Below are 24046 nucleotides of genomic sequence, written 5' to 3' on the forward strand. Positions count from 1 at the left end.
TCAGACATGATTGAGCACAAGCACGCATACACATTCTGACCACTGAGGTGGTACCTCGTTGTACTTTTGATTTGCATTTCTCTAGTAATTAGTGAGAAGGCAATGGCACCCCACTCCAGTACTCTTGCCTGGAAAACCCCATGGACGGAGAAGCCTGGTGGGCTGCAGTCCATGGGGTCGATAAGAGTCGGACACAGCTGAGCGACTTCACTTTCACTTTTCACTTTCATGCATTGGAGAAGGAAAGGGCAACCCACTCCAGTGTTCTTGCCTGGAGAATCCCAGGGACGGGGGAGCCTGGGGGGCTGCCATCTATGGGGTCGCACAGAGTCGGACACGACTGAAGTGACTCAGCAGCAGTAATTAGTGATGTTGAGCATCTTCTGATCTGCCTCTTGGCCGTCGGATGTCTTCCCTGAAGAAATGTCTATTCAGGCCTTCTGCCCACTTTTCTTTTTTGGCAGTAGTAATAGAGTCACTGTTTATTGGGGTAAAACAAGATCATTTCCAAACTATGCATGAGAAATGTGGTGGTGGTTTAGTCGCCCAGTCGTGTCCGACTCTTGCAGCACCATGGACTGCAGCCCGCCAGGCCCTTCTGTCCGTGGGATTCTCCAGGCAAGAATACTGGAGTGGGTTGCCATTTCCTTCTCCAGGGGATCTTCCTAACCCAGGGATCAAACCTGGGTCTTCTGCATTGCATTTACCGACTGAGCTATGAGAGAAGCCCAAAAGAAATGTAGCAACAGAGGAAACTATGGTGGTGGTTTAAAACAGAATGATACAGCCTGAAAGTTGCTCAGCCGCGTCTGACTCTGTGCAACCCCATGGACTATACAGTCCACAGGATTCTCCAGGCCCGGATACTGGAGTGGGCAGCCTTTCCCTTCTCCAGGGGATCTTCCCGACCCAGGGATCGAACCCAGATCGCCCGCATTGCGGGCAGATTCTTAACCAACTGAGCTGTCAGGGAAGCCCTAAGAAGTGTATCACTTGCCAAGTTTACAACCCTCCATATTTTATCTCTTCTGTTTTAAATGCTTTCTAATACCCAGGATACATATTCTGTTACTACAGTCTAAGTTTTCATAATGTTTTTAAGATAAAAGAATAAGTTGTTTGGGTTTCCCGCATTTCTTTTTAAACAGGAGTATAATGGCTTTACAGTGCTGCGTCAGTCTCTGCTACACAACGCGATGGACAGCCACAGGTGTGCACACACCCCTCCCTCTTGGACCCCGCCCCGCCCCGCCCCACCCCTCCGGGTCATCAGAGCATCGGCCGGCTGAGCCTCCTGCGCTGGTCAGCAGCTCCCACCAGCTGTTTTCCATGCGGTGTGCGTGTCAATCCTAACCTCCTGGTTTGTCTCACTGTCCTGTCCCCTCTTTGTCCATGTGCCCATTCTCCACGTCTTCATCTCTGCAGTACTTGGATGCAGTCTCAAAAATGACAGAATGATCTCTGTTCGTTTCCAAGGCAAACCATTCAATATCACAGTAATCCAAGTCTATGCCCCAACCAGTAACGCTGAAGAAGCTGAAGTTGAATGGTTCTATGAAGACCTACAAGACCTTTTAGAACTAACACCCAAAAAAGATGTCCTTTTCATTATAGGGGACTGGAATGCCAAAGTAGGAAGTCAAGAAACACCTGGAGTAACAGGCAAATTTGGCCTTGGAATATGGAATGAAGCAAGGCAAAGACTAATAGAGTTTTGCCAAGAAAATGCACTGGTCATAACAAACACCCTCTTCCAACAACACAAGAGAAGACTCTATACATGGACATCACCAGATGGTCAACACCAAAATCAGATTGATTATATTCTTTGCAGCCAAAGATGGAGAAGCTCTATACAGTCAACAAAAACAAGACCAGGAGCTGACTGTGGCTCAGACCATGAACTCCTTATTGCCAAATTCAGACTTAAATTGAAGAAAGTAGGGAAAACCACTAGACCATTCAGGTATGACCTAAATCAAATCCCTTATGGTTATACAGTGGAAGTGAGAAATAGATTTAAGGGCCTAGATCTGATAGAGTGCCTGATGAACTATGGAATGAGGTTCGTGACATTGTACAGGAGACAGGGATCAAGACCATCCCCATGGAGAAGAAATGCAAAAAAGCAAAATGGCTGTCTGGGGAGGCCTTACAAATAGCTGTGAAAAGAAGAGAAGCGAAAAGCAAAGGAGAAAAGGAAAGATATACACATCTGAATGCAGAGTTCCAAAGAATAGCAAGAAGAGATGAGAAAGCCTTCTTCAGTGATCAATGCAAAGAAATAGAGGAAAACAGTAGAATAGGAATGACTAGAGATCTCTTCAAGAAAATCAGACATACCAAAGGAACATTTCATGCAAAGATGAGCTTGATAAAGGATAGAAATGGTATGGACCTAACAGAAGCAGAAGATATTAAGAAGAGATGGCAAGAATACACAGAAGAACTGTACAAAAAAGCTCTTCACGACACAGATAATCACGATGGTGTGATTACTCACCTAGAGCCAGACATCCTGGAATGTGAAGTCAAGTGGGCCTTAGAAAACATCACTATGAACAAAGCTAGTGGAGGTGATAGAATTCCAGTTGAGCTATTCCAGATCCTGAAAGATGATGCTGTGAAAGTGCTGCACTCAATATGCCAGCAAATTTGGAAAACTCAGCAGTGGCCACAAGACTGGAAAAGGTCCGTTTTTCTTTCCAATCCCAAAGAAAGGCAATGCCAAAGAATGCTCAAACTACCGCACAATTGCACTCATCTCACACACTAGTAAAGTAATGCTCAAAATTCTCCAAGCCAGGCTTCAGCAGTATGCGAACTGTGAACTTTCTGATGTTCAAGCTGGTTTTAGAAAAGGCAGAGAAACCAGAGATCAAATTGCCAACATCCGCTGGATCATGGGAAAAGCAAGAGAGTTCCAGAAAAACATCTATTTCTGCTTTATTGACTATGCCAAAGCCTTTGACTGTGTGGATCACAATAAACTATGGAAAATCCTGAAAGAGATGGGAATACCAGACCACCTGATCTGCCTCTTGAGAAATTTGTATGCAGGTCAGGAAGCAACAGTTAGAACTGGACATGGAACAACAGACTGGTTCCAAATAGGAAAAGGAGTACGTCAAGGCTGTGTATTGTCACCCTGTTTATTTAACTTACATGCAGAGTACATCATGAGAAACGTGGGACTGGAAGAAGCACAAGCTGGAATCAAGATTGCCGGGAGAAATATCAATAACCTCAGATATGCAGATGACACCACCCTTATGGCAGAAAGTGAAGAGGAACTCAAAAGCCTCTTGATGAAAGTGAAAGTGGAGAGTGAAAAAGTTGGCTTAAAGCTCAACATTCAGAAAATGAAGATCATGGCATCCGGTCCCATCACTTCATGGGAAATAGATGGGGAAACAGTGGAAACAGTGTCAGACTTTATTTTTCTGGGATCCAAAATCACTGCAGGTGGTGACTGCAGCCATGAAATTAAAAGACCCTTACTCCTTGGAAGGAAAGTTATGACCAACCTAGATAGCATATTCAAAAGCAGAGACGTTACTCTGCCAACAAAGGTCCATCTAGTCAAGGCTATGGTTTTTCCTGTGGTCATGTATGGATGTGAGAGTTGGACTGTGAAGAAGGCTGAGCACTGAAGAATTGATGCTTTTGAACTGTGGTGTTGGAGAAGACTCTTGAGAGTCCCTTGGACTGCAAGGAGATCCAACCAGTCCATTCTGAAAGAGATCAGCCCTGGGATTTCTTTGGAAGGAATGATGCTAAAGCTGAAACTCCAGTACTTTGGCCACCTCATGCGAAGAGTTGACTCATTCGAGAAGACTCTAATGCTGGGAGGGATTGGGGGGCAAGAGGAGAAGGGGACAACAGAGGATGAGATGGCTGGATGGCATCACTGACTCGATGGACGTGAGTCTGAGTGAACTCCAGGAGTTGGTGATGGACAGGGAGGCCTGGCGGGCTGCGATTCATGGGGTTGCAAAGAGTCGGACACAACTGAGCGACTGATCTGATCTGATCTGTACCGTTTTTCTAGATTCTGCATATTAATCTATGCATTAATCCCGATGTTTGTTTTCCTCTTTCTGATTAACTTCACGCTGTATCACAGCCTCTAGATCCCTCCACGTCACCACACATGACCCCGTTTCACTGCTTTCTGTGGCTGAGTAATATTCCGCTGTGTACATGTGCCACGCCTTCTTTCTCCATTGATCCGCTGATGGACATCCAGGTTGCTTCCATGTCCTGGCTGTTGTAAATAGTGCTGTAGTGAACGCTGGGGCACGTGTGTCTTTTTGAATTAAGATTTTCTCAGGGTTTATGCCCACGAGTGGGATTGCTGGATCATATGGTATTATTGTTTAGTTTCTAAGGGCCCATCATGCTGTTCAGAGTGGCTCTATCTATCTGCATTCCTACCAACACTGTACGTGGCTTCCTTTTTCTCCACGTCCTCTCCAGCTTTTATTTTTTTGTAGAGTTTTTGGTGGTGGCCGTTCTGACTGCCGTGAAGGGACACCTCGTTGTGGTCTTGCATCCTCCAGATTTCTGTAGATGTGCATCTCTCTAATAATTACTGATGTTGAGCATCTTTTCATGTGTTTCTTGGCTCTCTGTACATCTTCTTTAGAGAAATGTCTACTTAGGTTTCCGCTCATTGTTTCATTGGGCGTTTGATTTTTTGATACTGAGCTGTGTGAATAGCTTCTATATTTTGGAGATTGATCCGTCAGTTGCTTTATTTGCAAATATTTTCTTCCATTCTAAGGATTGTCTTTTCGTTTTCTTTATGGTTTCCTTTGCTCTGCAGACACTTTCAAGTTTAACTAGATCCCATTTCTTTATTTTTGTTTTTATCACTCTAAGGAGTAGGTCAGAAAAAATCTTGCTGTGATTAGTATCTAAGAGTGTTTTTCCTGTATTTTCCTAAAAGAGTTTTATAGTATCCAGTCTTACATTTAGGTTTTTAGTCCATTTGGGTTTATCTTTGTGTGTGGTGTTAGGAAGTGTCCTGGTTTCATTCTTTCACACGTAGCTGTCCAGTTTTCCTAGCACCACTTATTGAAGAGGCCGTCTTTTCTCCATGGTATATATTCTTGCCTCCTTTGTCATAAATCAGGTGACCGTAAGTGTGTGAGCTTTTCTCTGGACTTTCTGTCCTACATTAATACATATTTTTGTTTTTGTGCCAGTACCATATTGTCTTGATTACTGTAACTTTGTAGTATAAACTGAGGTCTAGAAGACTGGTTCCTCCACCTCCATTTTTCTTTCTTAAGAGTCCTTTAGCCATTCGGGGTCTTTTGCGTTTCCTTACAAATTGCAAAATTTATTGCTCTAATTCCGTGAAAAAAGCCATTGGTAGTTTGATAGACTTTACACCGAATTTGCAGGTTGCTTTGGGTAGTGCACTCATTTTTGTAATATTGATTCTTCCAGCCCCACAGCATGGTGTGTCTCTCCATCTGCTGTGTCATCCTTGATTTCTTTCCTGAGTGTCTCAAAGTTTTCTGAGTATAGATGTTTTGTCTCTTTAGGTGGGTTTTTGCATCTATATTCGTCAAAGATACTGGCCTGTAATTTTCTTTTCTTGGTGGTGATTTGTTATCTGGGTGATGTGGCTTCGTAGAATGTCTTTGGAATGGTCCCTCTTCAGTCTTTAGAAGAGAGAGAAGAATTGGTACAAGTTCTTCTTTGCATGTTTGGCAGCAGAATTTACCTGTGAAGCCATCTGGTCCTGGACCTTTGTTTGTTTTTATAGATTTTGTTTCAGTTCTGGTCATTGCTCTGTTCGTACTATCTGTTTTTTGATTTAGTTTTGATGTTTCTAGAAAGCTGTCCATTCTAGGTTGTGAGCTTCGTGGGCGTGTAATGGTCCGTAGCATTCGCTTAGTTGTTCCCCTCTTATTTCTGCAGCGCCAGTTGAAATTTCTCATTCTTCATTTCTTATTGTGTGTGTTTGGATTTTCTCTCTCCTCTTCTTGACGAGCCTGACCAGAGGTTTCCCTGTTCTGTGTGCCCTTTCAGAGAGCCGGGTCTTGGTTTTATTGACTTTTCCCCTGTTGTTTCTTTAGATTCTGCTTTATTTCCTCCCTGGTCTTTATTATTTTCTATCTTCTGCTGACTTTAGGTTTTTTTGGTTCTTCTTTTTCTAATTCTTTTAGGTTAGATTGTTTTTGGTTCGGTTGTTTACCTGAGGCTTTTCTTGTTTTGAGAGGAAGGCCTGTATTGCTGTGAACTTTGCTCTAAGCAGTGTTTTTGCTGTGTCCCATAGATTTTGTGTGGTTTTGTTTCCCTTGTCGTTTGTCTCAGCTGTTTTGTAATTTCCTTTATGATTTCCTCTTTGACCCATTTGGTTTCCAGTAGCGTGTTATTTGGTCTCCATGTAATTGTTTTTCTTCATTTCTTTTCCTGTGGTTGATTTCTAGTTTCATGTCATTGGGGTCAGAAAAGATGCTTGAAATAGTCTGTGTGCTTTTGAACTGAGGTTGTCGAGTTTGTGGGCATGTAATTGTCCTTCGCATTTGTTTTGTGCCCTAGGATGTGGCCAGTTCTAGAGTGTTCCGTGTGTTCTTGAATTCTGTTTTTTGGATGTGGTGTTTTTAAGTCTGACTCCCCTGTTGTGTTTAGGCCCTCTGCTGCCTTATTGATTCTCTGTCTGGAAGACCTGTCCCTTGGTGTGAGTGAGGTGTTAAAATTTCCCGCTGTTATTATAGTCCTGTCGATGTCTCCCTTTCTGTCTGTTAGTGTTTGTTTTAGATACTTGGGTGTTCCAAAGCGTGTGTGCTAAGTTACTTCAGTGGTCTCCGACTTTGCGACCCCGTAGACTGTAGCTTTCCAGGCTCCTATGTCCTTGGGATTCTCTAGGCAAAAGTAGCGGGGTGGGTTGCCATTTCCTCCTCCAGGGGACCATCCTGATCTAGGCCTGAACCCGTGTCCTGCGTGTGCAGGCGGCTTCTTCAGCACCGGTGCCCCTGGGGAGCCTGCTCTGTGGGGAGGCGCGCGTGTTGATGGATGTGCTGGTCTCTTATCACTGTGTGCGGCGCTTCAACTGCCTTTACCCTGTGTTTCACAGCCCATTTTGTCTGAGCACTGCAGCTCCTGTTTTGGTCATTTCCATTCACGTGAAATACCTTTCCATCCCTCATCTTCTTGCTTTGGGTTGTCATTTTTTGTTGGGTTTCCTCAGCAGACGCTGGCCAAGCGTCTTCCAGGGGAAGCCTCCGTCGCCCCAGCCTCCTGGAGCCGTGGCCGCCGCCGCCAGCGCCGTCCAGGAAGTGCCCGCTGCCAGGCTGTCTGTCGCAGCGCCTCCGTGTCCAGGCCAGCGGCTCGCTGACTGAGGACTGCAGCGGCCCCCCTCGCCCCTGTGCTGGCCCAGCCCCTCCCTTCCTTTGGGGCACTGAGTGCGGTGCAGAGGATCCAGCTCGCTCTTGCTGGTGACAGCGAGACCAGTGTCACTTCCAGACCCCAAGTCATGAGGGCGTCAGCTGCTGTGGCTTCACTCACCAGCCTCTCGGCTTGCTCCTCCTCCATATCTGTCCTGAATTCATCTTCAAACATGGCCATGGCTGTCAAGGAGCCGGAACCCAAGGTGACATAAGGCAGCTCGCCAGCTGACCATGAGAACAGAGGCTGCAGAGGTGAGGTCCAGTACCTCTCGTCCCCAGAGCCAGGGCTGCCCCAGTGTAACCTTGCTGCCCGGAAAGCATCTGTCTGCGGCCACCTCTGACCGGCCGCCACAGCTCTGGGAAGGCAGCCCGGGCGAAGGGAGTGGAGCTCCAGGTTGGAGGAAATGAGCTAGGTCGTCTTGTCTGTGCCCACAGCGGTCCCAGGACCACGGCAGTAGCTGTTAGGAGATATGAAGTGTATTTTTGACAGTTCTTGTCAACAGCAATCATCCCTTTACTCGCCCTCGTATCTCTTGCGAAAACCACGCCATCCTCATAGACCGCCCCCGCAGTGGTTGTCCCGGTTTCCCGGGCTGTTGGAAGTTTGTCCTTCATCTTTGCAAACTTGACTTCTGAGATGGCCTTTCTGTGACACTTAGCGAAAGAGAACCCCCGACCGACGGCTCATGCCCTCCAGCCTCTGCCTTTCAGTCTGGGTGTGTCCTTTGCCCTGTGGTGGGTCTCTTGTTGGCAGCATATTGCAGGCTTTTGCTTCTATGCAGTTTGCCACTCTGTGTGTTGAGAATGAAGCAGCCAGTCCAGTAAGGTAATTATTGATACATATGTATTTATTGCCCTTCAGACCTTATTTCGCAGTTGATTCTTTGTCTCTCTCTCCTCCTGGTGCGGTGATTCCCTTTTATCTTAGCTTGTGTCCCTCCTTTTGTCTTTGTGACTCTAGCGTGTTTTGCTCTGTGGTTGCCATTTGTCTACTGTTAGCCCTTTCCTTCCTCTGCTTGCTTTAGACCAATAGCCATGTAGATTCAAACACGTTCTTTAAAAAAGTGCATTTTCTTACTTTCCTTCCTCACATTTTAAGATTTGGATGTCCGTTTTTACATCTCCGTGTTTCTCCTTTTGCTGTGCCTTGTGTTTATCGTTGCTTTCACAAAGAGGTGTTTTTTATCCGTATACTGGCTGACTTAAATGGCTTCTTTTCCTTCTGTGATCTCCGCCTTCCTGTTTCTTCCTGCTGCTTTTCTATCTAGAGAAGGCCTTTTAATACCTCTTGTAGGATGGTTTAGTATTGCTGTATTCATCTGGTATCTGCTTGTCTAAGAAAGTCTTTATTTCTCCTACTCCAGATGATAATCCTGCTGGATAGATGATTCTAGGCTGCAGGTTTTCCTCTTACGAGGCTTTGCGTCTGTCTTGCCACTCCCTTCCTGCCTGCAGCGCTTCTGTGGGGAAATCAGCTGCTAGCCCCACGGGGGTTCCCTTGTAAAGACCTATTTTTCTCTTTCTACCTTTAGGACCCTCCCGTATCTTTCACCTGGTCAGTTTTGTTACGTCTTGGTGCAGGTTTGTTTGGGTTTCTCTTCCTCTGCCTGGATACCTGTTTCCTTCTTCAGCTTTCGGAAATTTTCAGCCATAATTTCTTCAGATACATTTCAGTACCCCCCCCTCTCCTCTTGGAGTCCCTGTCACGCATAGGTGGCCCGCTGTTTATTACACAGGAGGTCTCTTGCGTTGCTTCTTTCCACATTTGACTTTCTGTCTGCTGTTTTGATTGGGTAGCTTCCGCTAGTCTGTCTTCCGGGTCACTTACTGTTTATGATGCGTTATTCATTCTGCTGCTTATTGCCCTGACCTCAGTTTCTGTCTCAGTAAATGCATTTTCTAATTTTTCTTGGCTCCTCCTTATAGATCCTAGCTCCTTTCTACACTAATCTGCTTATCTGTGGAGTCTTTTGTAATTCCGTCAGTAGCCTCCTTATCTCCTTCTCTGAAATCAGTGTCTGTTAGACTGAAGAGGTCTGTTCTCTTGTTCCTGCAGGGGGATTTTCTTGGTCTTCTACCTAAGAGTGGCTCCTTTCCTTCTTCGTTTTGCTCATATTTCTCCTGGTCTGTGAGTCCAGGAGGAACCGTTAACCTGCTGTAGTCCTGGAGGGAGTGTCCCTGGGTAGCATGTGGGTTTAATGTCTTTGGGTGTGAGGGCTGTTTTTGGTGTGGATGCTGGCCGCCTTTTGCTTGGCATGTGCTGGCTGCTACCTCTTGGACGGGGTGTGCAGGTTCCCAGGAACACGGCTCCCGGCCGTGGAGCCCTGCCCCGCTGTGGCGGCGGGTTGCGCGCCCTCACTGTGCGCTCCTGGGCAGCGGGCGCAGGGGTTGGCACTGGGCTGGGGGGCCCTTGGGTGCAGCAGCGGGCCACGCACTTGCCTGGGGGTGTTGGCCCAGGACCCTGGGCAGTGGCAGGCCATGCAGGCTCGCAGATGGTGGGGTGGTGACCTGCACCCGCTCCCAGGACCCTCGGCGGGGGCAGCCCTGGAATCTACAATGGCAGCCTGCGCCTGCCCCTGGAGTCCAGGTGGGTGGCACCCTACCACCGGAGAATGTAGACAGCCGTGACAGCCCACCCCCCACCGGTGCCTCGCCTCTCTGGCTGGCCCAGGCTTCCTCCCAGAGCCCCTCGGTTGTGGCAAGCACACCCTAGCATCTCAGGCTGGCTTCCCACAGCAACCACAGTGCTGCCCCCAGGCCTGACCTCCCAAGCCTCAGTACCCAGCCCTAACCCACCCCAGCCGTGTTCTTTGAGACACTGTTAAGAAAATGAGAAGTCAAACCACAGACTAGAAGCAGAATTTTGTAAAACATATGCCAGTTAAAGGTCTTAACTCTAGTACATAAATCTAGTACTTAATTCTAGTTCCTAAAACTCAGTAAGAAAACCCAGTTCCCCAGAAAAGCATCAAACAGTTGAAAGAAACTTCACCAACAAAAGATGTACAGTTGGCAAGATAAGCACACGAGAAAGTGCCCAGCGTGTCCTTAGCCGTCGAGGAAAGTGGGGCGTAGCCACAGTGAGACGTGGCAGCACTCTCACTGTTGTGCCTGGACTCGGAAAGGCCACCTGTACCCAGTGCTGGCAAAAACGCGGGGCGACTGGGGCACCAGCGGGCTGTGAGGTGGCAACCACTTTGGAAAACAGCCTGGCACTTCCTTAGTGTTTGGCATGAACCTGCCATGATTCAGGCACTGCCCTCCTAGATATTTCCCCAGGAGAAATGTAAACTCATGTCTGTGCTAGACTTACAGAAAAATGTTCACAGCACCCTTTTTTGACAGCTAAGCTCTGGAAACCTTGTTCAGCTGCTGGGTCATGTCTGACTCTTTGTGACCCCATGGACTGAAGCATCAGGCTCCTCTGTCCTCCACCATCTCCCAAAGTGTGCTTAAACTCATGTCCATTGAGTTGATGATGCCATCCAACCATCTCATCCTCTGTCACCCCCTTCTTCTCCTGCCCTCAATCTTTGCCAACATCAAGGTCTTTTCCAGGGAGTTGTCTCTTGGCATCAAAGTACTGGAGCCTCAGTTTGAGCATCAATCCTTCCAGTGAATATTCAGGGTTCATGTCCTTTAGGATTGACTGGTTTGATCTCCTTACAGTCCAAGGGACTCTCAAGAGTCTTCTCCAGCACCACAATTTGTAAGTATCAGTTCTTTGGCACTCAGCTTTCTTTATGGCCCAGTTCTCACCTCTGTACATGACTACTGGAAAAACTATAGCTTTGACCATATGGACCTTTGTTGACAAAGTAATGTCTCTGCTTTTTAATACGCTTCCTAGGTTTGTCATAGCTTTCTTTCCAAGAGAGAACATCTTTTAATTTTGTGGCTGTGGTCACCATCCACAGTGATTTTGGAGCCCAAGAAAATAAAATCTGTCACTGTTTCCACTTTTTCTCCTTTTATTAATGTTTGCCATGAAATAATGGGACCAGATGCCATGATCTTAGTTAGTTTTTTGAATGTTGAATTTTAAGCCAGCTTTTTCACGCTCCTCTTTCACCCTCGTTAAGCGGCTCTTTGGTTCTTCATTTTCTGCCATTTGAATGGTATCCTCTGCATATCTGAGGTTGTTGGTATCTCTCCCAGCAATCTTGATTCCAGCTTGTGATTCATTCAGCCTGGCATTTCGTATGATGTACTCCGCATAAAAGTTAAATAAGCAGGGTGACAATATACAGACTTGTACTCCTTCCCAAATTTTGAATTGGTCCATTGTTCCGTGTCCGATTCTGTTAATAGCTGTTGCTTCTTCTTGTCGTTTAGTTGCTAAGTCGTGGCCGACTCTGTGACCCCTTGGACTACAGCACGCCAGGCTTCCTTGTCCTTCACCATGTCCTAGAGTTTGCTCAAATTCATGTCCGTTGAGTTGGTGATGCCGTCCGACTGTCTCATTCTCTGTCACCCTGTTCTCCTCTTGCCCTCAGTCTTCCCTAGCTTCAGCGTCTTTTCCAATGAGTTGGATATTTGCATCAAGTGGCCAAAGTATTTGAGCTTCAGCATCAGTCCTTCCAATGAGTATTCAGAGTTGATTTCCCTTAGGATGGACTGGTTGGATCTCCTTGCAGCCCAAGGGACTCTCAAGAGTCTCCTCTAGCACCGCAATTCGAAAGCCTCAATTCTGCTTCCTGACCTGTATAAGGTTTCTCAGGAGACAGGGAAGGTGGTCTGGTAGTCTCATCTCTTCAGGAATTTTCCACAGTGTTGTAATCCACATAGTCAAAGGCTTTAGCATAGTCAATGAAGCAGAAATAGATGTTTTTCTGGAATTCCTTTCCTTTTTCTGTGATCCGATGAATGTTGGCAGTTTGATCTCATTATAGGGGATTGGAATGCAAAAGTCTGGATACCTACCAAATGTCAATTAATAGGTGAATGGATAAACAGATTTTGGTATATGCATATGAGGAAGTACTACTCAGCATTGAAAAGACATGAACAATTGATACATGCAACACGGGACGTCTCTGATGGTCGGGTGGTTGAGAATCCACCTTCCAGTGCAGGGATGCAGGCTCAGTTTCTGGCTGGGGAGCTAGGACCCCGCTGGCCGTGGGTCAGCTGAGCCCGTGCGCCACCGCTACTGAGCCCGGTGCTCTAGACCCAGTGCCACTAGAGAAGCCCACTCGCTGCAACTGAGACCCAACACAGCCAAAAATAAATTTCTTTTGTTTAAAAAGCTGGTTAAGGTGGTAAATTATATGTATATTTTGCCACAGTATGAAAAGGTGGGAAAAATCGATTAAGCGTTTTCTGTGTGGGTCTGTTTTTGGATCCTCTGTCCTGCTCCTTGCTTTGCCTCTCTCCATGCATGTGTTAAGCTGCCGTCTTTCCTGAGCTTTGTCTGAGGCCTGAAGCCCCTCAGTGTTCGTCCCCCAGCTTGTTCTCTCCTGAGGCCGTTTGGCTCCTCTGGGTCCTTTGCATCGGCTCGTAAATTTTAGAATCAGCTTTTCAGTTTCAACAAAAGACCTGTGTGTGATTGGGGTTACGGTAAACCTGTAAATCAGTTTCAGGGAGAATTCTGTAACAGTACTGAATTTTCAGATCCCCAGCTGTGGAATCTCTCCCCATTTATTTGCTTCTTAATTCGCTGACCAGCGTTTTGTGTTGTCGTGATCAGTGCATAGAGTGTGGACAGATTTTACAAAAAGCTTCTGATGGTTTCTCAACTTATCGTTTTTTGGTGGTTTGTAAAGATATATCCATAAGTATTTAAAATTCTTTGATGTTATCGTAAGTGATATTTTTATAAATGTTGACTCCTGGTTATTTGCTGTTTGTGTATAGAAATACAGTTGACTGTTTTACACACTGTTTCTACAGTGTGTGAAGTTAGCGTTTTTCTCTGCACATGCTTCCTGTTTCTGGAATTTCTCTTTATAATCTATCACATGTAGAAGAAATTCACACTTGTGAAAGGAGATACGGGAACTATAAACAAGATGAAAATAAAATGTTCCCCATTGTGTCTTGGTTTTGCCTCTGAAATCAGCTTAGTTGAACTTCAGCGGATGCTGGTGTTTTGTGAGGATTTCTTAATTCCACCTCAGGGTCATCTGCTAAAATGTAATATGTGTGCGGTGTGACAGGTGTCACGATGACACTGATCGCTTTACGGTGACTGTCCCTTCGTTTACCCTTCGCCCCGTCCGTTTCTCCCGGTGCTTACCTTTACGGAAATGCCTTGTGCCAGACTGCTGCACTTCATCACGGCCGGAAACGACGTCAGCCTTGATGCAGATTGCACTCGTTTTGCGTCACTGATGGTGTGTGTGCTTTGTGGTCCTGTCCTGTGTACAGATCATGACGCAGCAGTTCCATCACGGGACTCGCTCACACGTTCTCTGATAGCCGTGGCCACCTCTTGCCCACTCCTCCCCCAGCTTCTGGAAACCACTCGTCTTTCCTCCCTTTGTACATTTCGCTATCTCAAAAACATTGTGCTAATGGAACCATTGTGGGTCTACAGCAGCAAGCAGTGCGTGTAAACTTGTGCGGGTTGGCTCCTTCTCTCTGCGTAACTCTTCTGTGAGTTGCTGTGTGTCAGTGGGCCGCGCTGTTCCACTGCTCAGCAGTTTTCCGTGTCGGAGAAGGCGATGGCACCCCACTCCAGTGCTCTTGCCTGGAGAATCCCAGGGACGGGGGAGCCTGGGGGGCTGCCGTCTATGGGGTCGCTGAGGGTCGGACACGACTGACTCGACTTCGCAGCAGCAGCAGTTTTCCATGTACCTGTTGCCACAGCTTGTTGACTGTTCTGAAGCTTAAGAACACTTGCTTGTTTCCGGTTTGGGGGCTCTTATGAGTAAACCTTCTGTGTACATTTGTGTCCAAGCTTTGTGTGAACACGTGTTGTGTCCAAGCTTTGTGTGAACACGTGTTCGTCTCTCTGGGATAAACGGGCAGGAGTGAGGGCGCTGGGTCTTGAGGTCATCTCTGTGTTTATTTTCAGAGTGCTGGCTGTACCATCTTACGTTCCCAGTAGCAATACGTTCTAGTTTCTGTGCCTTTTTGCCAGGATTTGGTGTTGTTGCTGGTTTTGTTTATTAAAAAAAAAAAAGATGTAAAAACCATAGCCATTCTGATGGACGTGGCCTGTTGCCTGTGGTTTTAACTAGCCTTTGCCTGAGGTAGCGAATGTCCACGTTTAGTTCCCTTGACACACCCTCTCAGTGAGTACAGTTGGTTTTCGTGTATTGATCTCGTACCCTGCAGCCTTGCTAAACTCGTTTAGTAGCTCACAGAGCGTTTTTGGTTTAGTACTGGACAGTCACGTTGTTGGTGATGAGGGCAGTTTCATGTCTTCCTTTCTGATCTGGCTTTCTTTCTTTTCTTTGCTTGACTCACCAGCTAACATCTCCATTATGTCGAATAGGAGTGGTCAGAGCAAACTTCCCTGCCTTGTGCCTGATTTTAACGAGAAAGCCTGCAGTCTTCTACCTTAAGTATGATGTTAGCCGTATGTTTTTTGTAGGTGCCCTGAACCGGGTTAAGGAAGTTTGCTTCTGGTTTGTGGAAGGTTTTCAATGTAAATTGTGTTGGATTTTGTCCAGTGTCTTTTCTGCCTCTCTGAAGATGATTGGGTCTTTTCTGCTTATTCTTTGGACGTGCTGAAACCCTCCGCCTGGGCTCTGAGCCCCGAAGGCCTCCTGCGTTCTCGGGATAGCGCTCCCTGGTCGTCTTGAGGTGTCCTCTTCTGTGTCCTTGGGTGCGCTCTGGAGAAGACTGAGGGGACGTAACAGCCAGATACAGTGTGGCTCCCGGACGGGGTCCCAGGCCAGAGACAGGGCGTCGGTGGAGAAGCCAGTGACATTCACCTTGATTCTGTAATTCAGGTAGTGCTCTTGTATGCCTGTCAATTTCTTAATCGTGGTGGTTTCCCCATGGTTCTGTAAGCTTCTCATAGGAAAAGCTGGATGAAAAGTATCCGGGAACTCTATATTATTTTTGTGACTTTTCTTTAAAATTATTTCAAACTAAAAATGATGAGGTGATTTCATATGGGCAGCATTCTAAAACACCGTTTGGCAGTCTTGCCTCTTTTAACGTGTATTTTGCTGAGGCAGCACTGGTTTCTAACGTCGTATGCCACGCGCACGACCTTGCAGTCCAGCTTCTGTGTGTACGCGCCACCACCAGGGCCGAAGCCTCCACCCCTCACTGGACGGCGGCCCCCTTGCCCATTCCACCCTCCCCGTCTCTGCCTTCTCACTGGCTGTGGATATATGCTTCTTTTAATGTGATTATATATATATAATCCCGTCCACGGCGGTCCATGGACTTCTCCAGGCCAGAACACTGGAGTGGGTCTTTCGCTTCTCCAGGGGCTCTTCCCAACCCTGGGATCAAGCCCAGGGCTCCCGCGTTGCAGGCAGTCTTCGCCAGCCGAGCCACAGGGACGCCTGCTCCCACTGTATCTTTTTTTTTTTCCCCACATGTTGTTTCTTTTGTCTCTGGCTGCTTTTACGTGGTTTTAGAGAAATTGATGTTTTCTTCATGTTTTTCTCGGGGCTCTTTGAGCTCCTTGGATCTCTGTGTTCATAGTGTTTATCAACGTCAGCATGTTTTTTGACCATTAGATTTCTCTAAACTTGTTTTATCACCAGCCATAGCACATCCCCCCGCTTGCTCCTCCCCTTTGGAGATTATACGTATAGAGAGCGATCTGCTCGAGGCTGTCCCACAATTCCCTGATGCTCAGTTATTTTTTTGTCTTTCATTTTGTATAGTTTTTATTATTATGTTTTCTGGTCACTAAATTTTTTTCCCCCTAGTATTTGATCTACTGTTAATCCAATCCAGAGTTTTTCATCTTAAGTAGTCTTTCATCTCTGGGCAGTTTGTTTTGAAGTTTTTTTTTCTTTTATATCTCTGTTGACTATGCTTGTATTTCCTTCTACTTTTCTGAGAATTTAGAATCTAGTTATGACTGTGATACTCTTCTCTGCTGTCATCCCTGTTATTTCTGGGTCGCGGTCAGCTGACTGCTTTTTCCTCCTCATTTGCTCTCATGTCTCCCTGCTGCTTCTTGTGCCTGGTGGTTTTTCTGTTGGCTGTTGGCCCTTGTGGATTTCACTTTGACCCATTCAAGACTTGCTTCTAAGTGTTAGAAGGAGCAGAGCAGCCTGGAGGGCGGTGTTTCTCAACACTGTTATTTGTTATTACCGCTCTCTCCTTCCCCGTTACCCTGATCGCGCCCCTCTGTGGCGATTTAAGACATTGCGTATTCATTTATCGAGCTGTGGCTGCGCTGGGTCTTCGCTGCGATGACAGGCTTCTGATTGTGGCGGCTTCTCTTGTTGTGGAGCGTGGACTCCAGGCGCGGGCTCAGCTACTCCGAGGCCCGTGGGATCTTCCCAGACCGGGGACTGAACCCGCGTCCCCTGCGTTGGCAGCTGGATTCTTAACCACTGGGCCACCCGGGAAGCCTCCCTTTGTGAGATTGTAATGCCACGACTGTACTATACGTGTTTCCATCCGTATTGTGGGTGTTTCTGTCCTTTATGCGTAAGTGGTTTTTTTTTTTTGCTTCCCTTCCGCCAGAACCAGCTTTCACCCCCAGGGGGCGGTGTTGCTCTGTTGGGAATGCACACCCACAGGCTGGCTCTTGCACTAGTGACACACGGCTCTTCTCTGCGTCCTCACTGCGCTGTAGCTAAGGCAGCCTGTGTTTGAACACTTTCTTAAAAGTTGAGCATACCCTAGCACACAGCACTGCACTCTAGAGTGCAGTACACGTCCCAGCCCCCAAACCTGAATACAGATGTTCCCTCTGAGAGCCCCAAACTGGGAGCGACCCAGATGTCCTTCGAGGGGTGAACAGGTAAACAATTTCATACCCACACAGTAGGCTGTTGAACAATTGTGCAAATCAGAGAGGCCAGACCAACAAAGTGCTGTGTGAGCCCATGTATGTAAAACTCAAAAATGCAAACTAATCCATAGACGAAAAGATGACTGGCTGCCTGGGGATGGAGACAGAGGGAAGGTCCGATCACACGGACACCGGGAAGTCGGGATGGAAAGGTTTTCGTCGCGTGGGGTTTCATGGGCAGACAGACCTCAGAACTCAAAACGGTGTTCTCTGTGCAATTTATTACGCGCCAAGTATATACACCAGTAAAGTTGTGGAAGTAAAAAGTGAAGGGTTTGCACTCCATTTGGGGAGCCCATATTTCTCATCAGTCACCCATGTGTATAAAAATTCATAAGCATGGTTATGGTTGTTTTATGGTTTATAATAGTGATGAAGTTTAATTTGTCGGCAGCTTATGGGAACACTTGAACTTGACTCATGAAAGTCTGCAGCTGCAGACCTGACGCAGTGATGGTTGAGTTTTCCTTTGCTGAACATGTGTTCATAGTCGACAATGGACTTGTTCTCAGGACCTGTGGACTCTGGGGAAAGAGGGTGGTTCTGAACATGGGCTGGGTCCAGAGGCCGCCTCGAGCCTGCTGTGTCGCCGAGCATTTCAGGACAGTAATGCCAGTTGTGTGTTTGTTCTCTTACCTTCTAGAAGGTGCAGGTAGCAAATCAGAAAGTCAGGTTTAGTGAACACCTTCAGGAAAGTTTAGGTCTCACGAATGCTTAGTTGTAGCGGTTTTATGCAATGAATACATCCAGATCAAGAAACAGAACATTACCTGTTCTGCTAATTTGTCTTTAATGTTCGAAGGCATTTTTAAGGTTAACTTAATGTATCATGGCATCCGGTCGCATCACTTTATGCAAATAGATGAGGAAACAATGGTCCCTGGTCTGGAATGGAAACAGTGAGAGACTTCCTTTTCTTGGGCTCCGAAATCACTGCAGATGGTGACTTACAGCCATGAAATTAAAAGACACTTGCTCCTTGGAAGAAAAGCTATGACCACCCTAGGCAGCATATTAAAAACCAGAAACATTACCTTGCCAGCAAAGGTCCATCTCGTCAAGGCTATGGTTTTTCCAGTAGTCATGTACAGATGTGAGAGTTGGACTATAAAGAAAGCTGAGCACTGAAGAATGGATGCTTTTGAACTGTGGTGTTGGAGAAGACTCTTGAGAGTCCCCTGGACTGCAAGGACATCCAACCAGTCCATCCTAAAGGAAATCAGTCCTAAATATTCTTTGGAAGGACTGATGTTGAAGCTGAAACTCTAATGCTATGGCCACCTGATGCGAAGAACTGACTCACTGGAAAAGACCCCGATGCTGGGCAAGATTGAGGGCAGGAGGAGAAGGGGACGACAGAGGACGAGATGGTCGGATGGCATCATTGACTTAATGGACATGAGTCTGAGTAAACTCCGGGAGTTGGTGATGGTCAGGGAGGCCTGGCGTGCTGCGGTCCATGGGATTGCAAAGAGTCGGACACAACTGAGCAACTGAACTGAACTGAAAAGCAACAAAATTAACAAGAAGGGTAAAGAAAAATGGACCAAAGATGAATAGAAGTAGAAAGGTTGCCAAGGCTGTGTGTTTTTAGCTTAAAAAGCTTTAAATGGAATGACATTTTATTAAGGGGAAAAGAAGGAGGTCTGACTTACAGGTGGCTGTTTCAGAGCAGGCAAATAAAGGGATGAATATGGAAAGTGAAAAAGGCATGTGGAAAGTGGACTCCAGGAAAAGTAGGGTGCATGGTACAAGTTATCTTGAGACATTGAACTGCCTTTGAAATCTTTTATTGCTACTTTGGCTAGTGAAACATAATTTTTAATTACCCCCGTTTTTGTTAAACACAGTCAAGACTAATTTATTTTGAAAATAAGGTTGGCCCATTGAACATGTAGCTTTTCTATATTAACTCTTATTCCTGAGAATAAGTTTCAAACTAAATTTCCCAAAGGCCTCTCGGCCAGGAAAGCCATGCCAAAGGTCTGCTGCCAGACTTTGCGGATTTTTCTCTTCTAGAGGTCTCCAAAATACTTTGAGATTTCTATAGACAGTCCTATATTTACCTCATAAGGCTGTTCAGAACCCAAGTGTGTCTAATTTCTGTAGAGACAAGGAAGAGAGAAAAATGTTTTATTTTTACCCACAGGCGTAAATTACCAAATTGTTTTAAACCATAAGTAACTTGAAACTGTGGTGTTGGAGAAGACTCTTGAGAGTCCCTTGGACTGCAAGGAGATCCAACCAGTCCCTTCTGAAGGCGATCAGCCCTGGGATTTCTTTGGAAGGAATGATGCTAAAGCTGAAACTCCAGTACTTTGGCCACCTCATGCGAAGAGTTGACTCATTGGAAAAGACTCTGATGCTGGGAGGGATTGGGGGCAGGAGGAGAAGGGGACGACAGAGGATGAGATGGCTGGATGGCATCGCTGACTCGATGGACGTGAGTCTGAGTGAACTCCAGGAGTTGGTGATGGACAGGGAGGCCTGGCGTGCTGCAATTCATGGGGTTGCAAAGAGTCGGACACAACTGAGCGACTGAACTGAACTTGAAGAGAAGAGCTTCTTTATATCTGAAAACAAAGATGAGAAGCCAGTAATACGTCAGACCTGATGCTGGGAAAGATTGAAGGCGGGAGGACAACTCAATGGACACGAGTTTGAGCAAGCTCTGAGAGTTGGTGATGGACAGGGAAAGCGTGGCATGCTGCAGTCCGCAGGGTCGCAAAGGGTCGGACGCAACTGAACAGCAACAATATGTCAGACAAAAATTCATGAAAACTATAATCATCCCATGTAATTAATCTGTTCTTTTGTCCTTGCCTGATGATTGAGGATGATAGTGACATTGATGGTTTTAAGAAATTTGTGAAGTTTCTGTTACGGCTTGAATCATTTGTCCAGTTAAGTGCCTTGAGCCCTGGAGGTTGTAGACAGTATACTCCAAGCGGAAGACACATTTTTAACCTTTTTCATTGTAAGGGCATTAACCCTGCAACTGAGGAAGGCTTTATCCCGTTTAAAAAAAATGGGATAAAGCCTTTGCTGGTTCCCTGGTTTGTCAGGGAACCAGCAAAGGCCAAGTGGCTGCCTTGGATTTCCCATAGCCCTGACTGGTTTACAGTCATTGTTTATTCATTTTAAATTAGCTGGTTTAGGAGTAGACTATTGTGTTTTAAGGACATCAGGATAGCAACAGTCTGACAATATGGGGTTAATTTTCTTAAAAAGCAGAATGAGCTTTACCTACATGTACCATAATCTTCATAGATCATTGTGAAATAGTAGTTATTTTACCAAAGTAACAAAAGGTTTTAAAGGTAAATACAAATCACTTAAAGGCAAAGAAATTCACAATCTGTTATCAAAAGCTGCATTCCGAGAAAACTTTGTTCTCTTAATAGAGAAAGTTCCAGTCTGGTACAGGCTCATATTCATGGTGAAATAATCGCTATTCACTTAGTCAAAGTAGCAACAAAAGATTTCAAAGGCAGTTCAGTGTCTCAAGATAACTCGTACCACGCACCCTACTTTTCTTGGGGTCTACCTTCCACACACCTTTTTCACTTTCCATATTCATCAGTTTATTTGCCTGTTCTGAAACAGCCACCTGTAGGGAAAGATTGAAGGCAGGAGGAGAAGGGGACAACAGAGGATGAGATGGTCGGATGGCATCATCGACTCAATGGACATGAGTTTGAGCAAGCTCCGGGAGTTGGGGATGGACAGGGAGGCCTGGTGTGCTGCAGTCCATGGGGTTGCAAAGAGTCAGACACGACTGAGCGACTGAACTGAAGTCAGACTTACTTCCTTTTCTCTTAATAAAATGTCATTCCATTTCTTAAAGCCTTTTAAGTTAAAAAGACACATTCTGCTTTCCGTAAGTAACCATGAATCTTGGCAAACATAAATCACCCAAAGCTCTTAACTCATTTGCATTTTCTTTTCCTGAGACTCTTCTTCACATCAAGTGACTTGCCTTGTTGAAAAATTTATGACAGATATAATAAGATCTTATTTAGTTTATATTTAACCAAGGCACACTAAAAGTATTACACCTAATGTTGGTAAGATACGTCTGAATTATTTAGATAAACAGTAATACCAAGTATTAGTTTGAGTATTTCCCAGTTCACGTGAACCTGAACTTCATTTAGAATTGTTTGATTTGTAAGCACTTTCTTTTCCTTAGATCAGTTAAATTTGCGCTCATTTACAAGTTAACCTCAGCGATATTAACCAAAGACACACTAATCCAGACAGACATCTTGTCTCTTTGCCCCTGCACCACCTTTTTTCTTAACTTGAAGTTCTACTGGTTTGCCCAAGGCTGACTTCTTAGGCAGAGTGCGCTGTATATCTCGAGGATTGAGAAGAGTTAACTTCAGGCCTGTTTCTGTTTTCTCAGGTCAGAGCTTAAAGTATTTCAACATGCTGGCTTTTTTCTAATCGCATATGCACAAAGAACCGGTTTTGCGATTTCAACAAGATTTCTCCAGAGTCTAAAGACATCACAGCCATACTGTCTAAAGCCCTCTCTGATCATGGTCTCATAGCTAAAATTTAAAGCGAGTGATCTAGAGAATGCTCACCTTGGCCCTAATAGCAGCGGCAGACTGACTGATAAGATGTTATCCCAGCACAGATTGTTGCTCTCGGGAGGTACAGGTCTTAGCTTGATCCAAAGGTTCTGAAGGACTGAGGGAACTTGAAGGAGTTGGGAAGCATTGATTCCCCCACCACCGCCCCACCACACTGATAGAAGTTAGAAGAGGATTCTTTAAAGTATGCGAGTTTCTTTTAGAAGATCTGGTGGAGGGGATGTAGAGGGGCGGGGTTGAGGGGGTAACGTCGCAACGGAAAGGCGCCGGCGCCGTGAGTCCCTCAGACCCGCACTCTGACTGAGGGCTGTGAAGCTGTGAGTGTCAGGGGCTTCTGAGTCATTTTCTTGTTTCCGACAGTAGAGGTCAAGTTGGAGGACTGTGGTATCATTTAGTGTGCCAGCAAGAGGCTGTTTTTCTTGGTCCCTCAATTTGTACCGGGGCCAGGCTTCAATGCAAAAGAAAGGGAGCCTTTTCTTTTCCAGGTTTTCAGGTCCAGAGTTTTTCTAGTTCTTGAGAATATAGCCGAGGGGATGAGTCTGAGGGAGCTTCCTGAGCTATTTGTAGCTTATATGCTGGAGAATGGGGGTACTGAGTCACCAGCCACAGACAGGCATTGCTCTCGTCCCAGTGAGCCCTCTGTGTAACTGAGGCACCATGTGACTAGCGGCACACATGGCCGGATGTCCCGACAGTCACGTCTGAGAGCGAGAGGTGACCCTCGAGCACGCGGCTGAGACACGAACCAGACGACAAAGCACCGTGCGACTCAGCCAGGAGAGACGGGAAAGCGGCTCCCAGGGCCAGCTGGGTGGCTCACGATTTGGTGACGGCCTGAGATGTGGAAGGCCCTCTTTGGGACGCCTCAGAGGCAGCTCCTAGCCTCCAGGAAATGCATCCAGACCGAGGGGGAACAGTGAACGCAGCAGAGGAAGCAGGCTGAGGAACCCACCTGCAGCCCTGCTGGTAAGGCGGCAGCCGTGAGGAGCGGGCTCGGTGTTCTGCGTGACCAATGTGTGCCTCGCCGTGCCGTCTTGCTGGGGGCCTGTGGTCTGAGAGCCTGGTCTGTTCGTGAGCCCCTTATCCGGTCATTCGAGTCTTCCAGCAACAGGCATCCTAACGGCTTCTAAGCGCTGGACTCATGCCCGCACACTCAGTGGGTAAAGAATCTGCCTGCAGTGGGGGAGACCTGGGTCCAGTCCCTGGGTCGGGAAGATCCCCTGTGAGGGGGATCTAAGTGTTCCAGATGCACTTAAGTGTTCTTGCCTGGAGACTCCCACAGACAGAGGACCCTGGCGGGCTGCAGCCCGTGGGGTTGCGCAGCACACAGCATGGTCCTCGCCCTCATTAAGTCAGGAAGAGGAGAGCAGAGCCTCCCTCCTTTCGGTGGCAGCTGCTGGGGCCCAGCAGAGTAACCCTGGCCTGAGTTTCTCAGCTGCTTCCACAGCCACTCGCCTGTTAGCAGAGGGTTTGAGGAAAAAGAAATGAAGCAAAGGAGAGTCGGAGGGAGAACCCCCAGGAGACAAATGGGCCCCAACTGTTGTGGTCTGTGCACAGGCTGGAAAAGTATTTCCAGACTCGAGGCACAGTGAGAGGAGAGGAGAGTTTATTAGTGCCGGAGACGCCATTAGAACAGTGGGCTGGCTCAAGGGAGAGCCGATGCATTTCCTGGGTTAGTAGCCAGTTTTTATCGTCTCAGGACAAAGAAGATTCCTGCTGGAAGGGTGGCATTCGGTGACTGGTTTGTGTAGGTGTCCTTACCTACTATGGGGTCAGGGAACTGGCCAGTAAGGGTTGGGGGCTCATGGCAACGGTTGCTGTGGGGCTCAGTCGGTTCCGGAGATGGTCCAGGTTCTGGGTTACAGAAGCCTTGCTACAAGCCCCACGCGTCTGACCACGGTATGGGGCTCCAGAAGATGTACTGTGGCTCGATCTGTGACTCTAGATGGGCTCCATCCTGGCCGGTATCCAGGCACTTAGAAGAACACGTGTCCCGCTGCTGTGGGGAGGACATTCCCCCAAAGCTCCTCCCGTTTTATCGACATTAAACATCAATTAAGTCTCTCTGGTCTGTTGTGCGTTTGCGGTTTGTGTTTGCT

At 46.7% G+C, this 24046-nt stretch overlaps 1 protein-coding gene and 1 pseudogene across 5 annotated transcripts in view; one reads left to right on the forward strand and one right to left on the reverse strand.

Annotated features, from left to right (window-relative positions):
• Positions 1 to 24046, forward strand: part of ACAD9 (acyl-CoA dehydrogenase family member 9) — a 47467-nt gene that overhangs the window by 6899 nt on the left and 16522 nt on the right. The gene's annotated exons all lie outside the window — the stretch shown is intronic.
• On the reverse strand, positions 7184 to 9058 carry LOC109575915 (proteasome subunit beta type-7 pseudogene; annotated as a pseudogene).

The sequence above is a fragment of the Bos indicus genome, chromosome 22 (genome assembly GCF_029378745.1).
Source record: "Bos indicus isolate NIAB-ARS_2022 breed Sahiwal x Tharparkar chromosome 22, NIAB-ARS_B.indTharparkar_mat_pri_1.0, whole genome shotgun sequence".
NCBI classification, from domain to species: domain Eukaryota; kingdom Metazoa; phylum Chordata; class Mammalia; order Artiodactyla; family Bovidae; genus Bos; species Bos indicus.